Source organism: Triticum aestivum, chromosome 1A, assembly GCF_018294505.1.
Source record: "Triticum aestivum cultivar Chinese Spring chromosome 1A, IWGSC CS RefSeq v2.1, whole genome shotgun sequence".
Lineage (NCBI taxonomy): Eukaryota > Viridiplantae > Streptophyta > Magnoliopsida > Poales > Poaceae > Triticum > Triticum aestivum.
This window is the reverse complement of record NC_057794.1, coordinates 456,797,712-456,804,608: the sequence shown is the minus strand read 5'-3', so window position 1 is coordinate 456,804,608 and position 6,897 is coordinate 456,797,712. Positions and strand designations below refer to the sequence as shown.

The 6,897-nt window shown below is 46.5% G+C and overlaps 1 long non-coding RNA gene across 1 annotated transcript; it reads right to left on the bottom strand.

The window, feature by feature from the left end:
• Positions 1–3,451: 3,451 nt before the first annotated feature.
• Positions 3,452–5,658, bottom strand: LOC123146967 (uncharacterized). The gene is made up of 2 exons (XR_006473016.1): positions 4,713–5,658; positions 3,452–4,398 (listed from the first exon to the last, which is right to left on the bottom strand). It is a non-coding gene; the product is annotated as an uncharacterized lncRNA (long non-coding RNA).
• Between the last annotated feature and the right edge of the window lie 1,239 nt (positions 5,659–6,897).

The following is a 6,897-nucleotide window of genomic DNA, read 5'->3' as shown; positions in this document are numbered from 1 at the left end:
ACAAAATTTAAAATATAGCAGAACATCTCTGAGCTTGACACCAAAGCCCGTCACCTGCCTATGGCACCACCACAGCAGCCAACGAAGAAAAGAATGATGAATCACCTCCTCACCAGAGCTCAACGCGGCTCCATCTGATATGCAGTTTTGCGGACCTCCAAGGTGGCTCACCAAAAATGAAGCCCTTACCGTTGAACGAATCAGACAGGCGCAACACCCCGGACACGCCATCGAACTCTAGATCTGACACCACACCACGACTAAAACGCCGAAGAAGGGAACCATATCTGCCATCCACGAACCACGAGCCCAGCACATGCTCCGTCTTCCAGATGTCGTCGATGCAGACCATAATCTGCATCCGCTCCTAGACTACCTCCCAAACTCCGCGCCGACGCTGGAGAAAACGCCGTCGGAACAGCGGAGCCCGAGGACACAGGTCCACCACGAGGATGCCGTCGCCGCCACGCCATCCTTACTCGAACAGACTGGTTTCCAAATCCATCCTCAACCATAGGACTGATGGCCTTGTTAGGAAAGGATCCGAAGAATCTTTATTCAGCATTGTCATCGTCACCGCCGAAGCAAAGACGATGAACAACTTAAAAACCTAGATTACGAGAGAGTAAAAGGGATCCACACGCGTGGATCCGGCGACCCCCCTCACCACCGACGACCGAGGTCACCGGTGGAGGGGAGCCGCTGGAGAGCGGCGTTGGAAGATCGGCCTCCCCTGGCGGCGGCTAGGGTTCCAGCCGCCAAGGACGAGAGGAAAACAGAGAGGCTGGTGGATAACAAGTGCGAGCCTGGGACAACAGTTCTGCACGAGTCTACAAGTAATTGATCATGTAGTAGAGAACTTAGCTGTGCAATACTTATTTCTCATTTAGATGTGAATTAGCAATCCCGATAAATAAATGTCAAAAATAATCGTAAAATAAAATGTTTTTTATTGAACCTGAATATAAAATGAAATGTTGGTACAAGGAGATAGTGAACTGCATGGTGCTTAAACAATGAAACAAAAATAAGAGACTAGAAAATCAATCCATTCACGTGTTTTGAGTTAGCCACAAGGACCGAGACGCATATATTCGGGTCACGAGAATCACTCTCGTGACAAACCCAGCCGCCTGAGTCAAACAGAAAAGGTAATGTTTACAGCCGGACGACCGGCTGAAATTCGATCGGTCACGTACACGCTGGCAACAGGCCCACCCACCACCGATTAAGTTTGTCTTCCTTATCCCCACGAACTGATCCATCATTCATTCTCTTTCCTTATCACCTTGATCGTCTTTTTCCCATGGTTCCCAAATAAATTTTCGCCGGTGATGACCGCTGTCGATGTCGTGAGCAGCCGTCATCCACCTGCCCGCGCTGCTTCGGCGAGCGGCCGCCATCGACCCGCCCTGTGCTGCTCCGGCAAGCATCCGCTCATCCACCAGCGCGGTCGTGTGGCAACCCAGCTTGTGGCACGGAGTGGGGTGCTACAACCGGCGGCGACCATGCTACAACGGCGGCCAGCGAGAGTGGCAGCCGGTGGTGATCCCAAAACAAGTTGTTGTCACCGGAGACTCGAGTTTTGCTGCAGCCGGCCCATCGAGTTTACTAGAGCCGGTGGTGGTAGAATGTTTGAACCGGCAATTCAAATCGCTATGACGGCGAGGTTTTTGGCTGCAACTGCTATGGAGTTTTGCTGGAACCGTCATGAAGAACTGCAGGAAGCGGCTTGGATTTTTGCTGGAAGCGGGTACGCACCAAGTTGCAACCGTTGTAGTTTTTGCTGGAACCGTCATGAGAGGCGACCAGGTGAGGTGCTTCACGCTTGAGAATATCGCCTGAGGAAGGAGGGGACTTTTTTTGCTAGAACACTAGTGCTACAACCCCTTTTATTTCTTGCTGGTACCGGCGGCGATTTTGCTGGAACCCGCTACAGATTTTGCTACATTCATTCACGCCCAAGCTGCATCCCGTGACTGACGGCGGCGACCATTTTTTTGTTACAACAGTTGTAGTTTTTGTTACGTCCGTCGATGATTTTTGCTACATCCTTTTTTCATGCTGGACCTGTAGGCTTGACGGCGGCGATCCATTTTTGCTGCAACTGTTGTAGTTTTTGCTACGTCCGTCGAGGATTTTTGCTACATCCTTTTTCATGGTGGACCTACAAGCTCGACGGCGAGTAGCTGCGGGTGGGGGTGGCCAGCAAGTGCGGGCGGCACGGGGGTGCCCGACGAGCACGGGTGCGAGCGAGCACGGGCGGCGCAGGGTGGCCGGCGAGCGCGGGCGTGAGCGCTGGGCGGCCGGCGAGCACGGGCGCGAGCAAGCATGGACAGCGCGGGGTGGCCAGCGAGCGCGGGCGACGCAGGGTGCCGGCGAGCACGGGGGCGAGCGCTGGGCGGGGCGGGGGTGGCCGGCAAGCACAGGCGCGAGCGTTGGTGACGAGCACGGAAGGAAGAAGGCGACTTACTCGTTGCTATACATAAACCGTTAATTCGTACAGATCCAACACTCGGCAGCGAACCGGCCGAAACTTGGGCTGTCGCGCCGGTGCCTAAGGTTGGCCAACGGAAAAAGGCAAACAAAACACAACCAGCGGATCTAAAATCCCTGCTGCGCCTCGTTACTAACATCGCCAACAGAAGACACAACGACAAGCCAGGCCATCGACAAAAAACACTAATCTTAGCACATGGAAATCGGTCAGCACAGGAGTTAGATGAGACATAGCTAATTCACATCTATTCGTAAATGTGAACTATCAAATCCGTTACTTGGTATATCATTTGTGGTAGTTAATTATACAAGCATATCATATAGTATTATTAGTGGCATAATATGAATGTGCATGAAAGCAGAAAATTACTTTTTAGACATCTTCAGTACCCTAAAGATGGTGTACTCGAATTTGCGAGTGCCATTATGCTTGCTCCAAAAAAGCAAAATGTACATACGGATATATAAGGATCTAATGTGACATTAGTTGACAAATGCACGATTAGTCACAGATAGATAAACAGTTTGTCTAATTCACATCTAGATGTTTTTTAAGAATGTCACATCTAAACTCCCACAAATAAGACAGCAACAAGAAACAAAAAAAAAACACAAACATAGTGGACATCAGGTTAGATGTGACATACACATCTAGATGTGTTCTATACAGACTCGTAGATAAATGAATGTCTCGATGGATATATATGAATTAACTGTTATTTAGAAACATGGTACAAACTCAGCCACTCACACCTGCGAATGTACACACACACGCACCTTCTCTTTCCAAGAGATTTAGCCGGTAAATCTTGAGGTTGAGGTTCACCACAGGCTCCATGTGGTTGACAGAATCAATCATTCTAAATTAACTAGATGATATCCCGCACGTTGTTGCGGGAATTTCTAACAAATAATTTGATGTTTAGAAACATGAGATAGTATGTGCCGATGATAAATAATATTCTTGGAAAAAAATATTGTTTAGAATAAGAGAGAATAGTGTTGAAAAGCTAAAATTGTGTGCACATGAATTTTAGTATGTGCGATGATAAAGAATATTCTTTGGAAAAAATATTGTTTAGAATATGATAAATGTGTTTTTTTAAATAACATTCTTGGAAAAAAATATTGTTTAGAATAAGATAAAAGTGTTGAAAAGCTTAAATTGTGTGCACGTGATTTTTTTACTAATTATTACCTGCTTTGATAAACTTCTTCTCCTTTATTACCTTAATAGTATATCACGAAGGTTCCCCGCAAAAAAAGTATATCACCAAGGTGATACATCACCCGCAAAAAAAAACCAAGCTGATGCAAAAAAAAAAACACCTTTAAGTAGAGACATCTCAGCCCTTGGAAAAAACCTGAAACAACGATGACAACTATTAACTATCCATTCCATAAAAACATAGCTTGCTCAGAAGAAAAAATGCGAGTTCACTAATAATCTAATTTTCTGTTAAAAGATATCACTAATAAATCACGAGGTACACTATTGAGTAAATCATGCTTCTCACCGGATCAACCTTGTGCAACATACTGCTACCATTCATGACAGTATACTCAGGTTGTTCTCATTCTTTTTGTTTGTTTTGTGTAGTGCGCAGCATTATACATGCTTTTGAATTTGATGAAGCTTAGTTCCACTCCTAGAAATAAGCATGATGAGTTATCTGCATTTACACAGATATTAATAAAATTAAATTATGATTAAAAGGTTGCCCCGAAATATTATAGTTTGTAGGGGATGAATGCATCTGGCGTAATTCAGAGCCTTCCGATCCATGTCCATGATGGCAACATAGGGCTCCAGTTTCTGGTCATGTAGCGGTGTTCTTCTCTATCGATCTGGCACTCTCGTTCTGCTTGTTCGACCCTTGCAGTAGTACCCAGTGGCGGCTGCAGAATTTTGACAGTATTGAACGTAGATAAATCGGTCCAAAATTTAATGATGCACAAATTATTCACTACGAAAAAGAATACTCGTTATCTCTACGATGTGACTAGATAAACCGATTCACCAAATCAATCTGTCCAAAAATTAGGCAAAAAGATTAATTGTGTAGATAAATCGGTCCAAAATTTAATGATGCACAAATTATTCACTACGAAAAAGAATACTCGTTATCTCTATGATGTGATTAGATAAACCGATTCACCAAATCAATCTGTCCAAAAATTAGGCAAAAAGATTAATTGATATTTTGACATACCTCAGCCCTAGCTGGAGCGTTCAGTCTACGATCGTTGTCGTCGGTGTGTGGCGCCTCGCCTGCTGGCTGCTGCTACGTCCTCACCGCTGCCTGCCTGACACCTATTCCTCTAGTTAATGGATACCGGTGCTCTGCTACATGTCCGCCGCCGCCCCGTCGCAGTAGCACCCAGTTGGAAGGCGCAATGTTTCGTTCATGATTTGTGTGAGACGAACTGGCTTTATCCTAGTAAACGGGCCTATTAATGATCAGTGGCGAGATAGTGGATGAAAGGAATATGGGCAGGCCCTCGTTTCGTATGCCACCTACATTTGCTGCGTGCCGCACAACGTGATAACGCACAGCATGTGTGTGAGACACAATGTGGTAGAAGAAGTTGAGGTGACGTGTGTGTGACACAACTTGGTAGAAGAAGTTGAGGTGACGTGGAGGCAGAGAATCCATGTCAACCTGTGGTGGGTCCCTTTTGTAATTCGGTAACGGAGCGCTGATGTGAGTGGACTGCTGATGTGGATAGCTTGCATGTTAAGATAAATAGGATAATGGGGATGAATCTCTTAGGTATATAGAATTACTAGAGCAACAAAAGTCTATCAACTGTCCTTAGTTCACCCTCCGGAATAAGACCAACCATATACCTGTCCATAAGGAAAAGGCATGAAAGGCCGCAAAGATTGAAGCCGAGCAAGATGGGCAGAAGCGAGAGGAGCATCATGAGGAGGTCCTCATCGGTCGTTGGAAAGAAGGTGGCGATGTAAAGAACCAAGACGCCGGCGCAGCCCACAAGGAACGTTACTGCCCATCTGCTATGGTCGTCGGCCTCCGGTACTACCAGCTCCAGATCGCCGTCGGCCATCTGCTTCGTGTGCCCTCAATCAATCGATCGATCGATCTATGCTTGGATATTTTCTAGGGTTTGGCCGGTCAGGTTAAGGTCGATGCAGTATTTGTTTGTTGGGATCTCTGCATCCGGCCGGCTGTGCATGCAGAGCCCTCTGATCGGCATCACAGGTACGTACGTATCCACAGCTGGAAAGCAACGGGGATCATTATGTACACTGTTAAAAAAAAGACGCCGGACCCTTAATTAGGAATCCGCATACTGTGACAACGCCGTGAGAAATTTTCAAAATATTTTTTTTAAAGAACCCACGTATGACGTTGTATGCATCTCCGGAATAGGGCTCTCATCTCACTTCATAAATAAAGCACAAACTAAAGATACACATCCGAATGATACACGGTGTGAGTTAGCCCTCTTACAAAGTAGATACTGAGATAACAAGACCACTGCACGCGACTATGTTAGCGAAGAAAACACATAACAACCTAAATACAACTCCACAAGACGCTTTAGAACACTTAAGCTCCACGATAACGCCCTTGGGAAAGGTAACGGTGCTAAGTGTTATCCCAACCGACCCCAAAGGTCTTCATCCGGAACCCTGACACGAAGAGGAGAACCACGACAGCGTCTTTGAGAATATCAAAGCACCCACATGTGTTGCTGTTGTCGGCGTCACAACACAAAACTTGCGCTCAATATCTCACCCATGCCACCATGAAGCACCCGAAACAACTGTGGCGAGTACAAGTCTCCAGATCCGGATCTAGGCGTCGCTACTGTCGACAACAAATAGCGAGCCTGAGCCACCCACTACTACACCCCTCGCCATTCGGACGACCAAGTGGCATAGTCACTACCACCGGCATGGTGCCCACAGGAGAGCCACCATGCGAACCACCAACCCGGATGCCACATCGGCATTCATGTCCCAAGCCACTGCCAACCATCAACATCACAACGCACCGACCATGGTAGGAAGAGTGGAAGACCCATCCTTTCACTCCTAGCCTGGCACCAGCCACCGGGTCCGGGTTAATTCCTCCATAGAGGTGTGCTCTCAGCCATTTCGCCACGTGTCGCGCTTTGGACGCTTCCTTTGGATTTTTTTTATTTTTTTTTCGCACGCGTTTTTGGCTTTTTAAATGGTTTTTTCTGGGGTTTTTCGACGTTTTAGTTTTTCCCCGGTCTTTCTTAGCTTTTCGATCAAAAAAATTTTAAAAAAAAATTTGCGCGAAAAATGCGTTTTCTTTTATTTTTCTTTCGCGAAAGTCATGGTTTTTCTTCCGCGAGAGGCACGGTTTGTGCTTTAGCGAGAGTCACGGCCATGCCTTTCGGAAA